The following is a 513-nucleotide window of genomic DNA, read 5'->3' as shown; positions in this document are numbered from 1 at the left end:
TATTTTCTTGTTTCTTTCCGGCCTTCGCTGGAAAGAGACTTTAGGCTGCCAGTGTAATTATGGATGATGGGATAAGAAATTATTTATTTTAGCTATCCGTAAATTGCCCTGTTTAAGGTATATGTATACACACATATACATATATATATATATATATATATATATATATATATATATATATATATATATATATATATATATATATATATATATATATATATATATTAATATTATTTGAGAAGGGAAGAGTTTAGATAAATAAAAAATATATGTAAATAAAACATTAATGATCCTTCACTGTTATTCAAATAAAAAAAAAAATACGGTATGAATATTACCCTTCCCATCAGAGCAAACCGAAACGAAATATTAATGAGACGAAACTTACAGTTATCCATAATTAATAAGTTCAGTTCCTCGATAATCATTATTTTTTGTCTGTATTATCATAAAACAGAACTTTTAAATTATCATATCAGGAAACAAATGTAAAATATAACTGGGTCTTCATAA

This window comes from Macrobrachium rosenbergii, chromosome 55, assembly GCF_040412425.1.
Source record: "Macrobrachium rosenbergii isolate ZJJX-2024 chromosome 55, ASM4041242v1, whole genome shotgun sequence".
NCBI lineage: Eukaryota > Metazoa > Arthropoda > Malacostraca > Decapoda > Palaemonidae > Macrobrachium > Macrobrachium rosenbergii.
Note: the sequence above shows the minus strand (reverse complement) of the source record.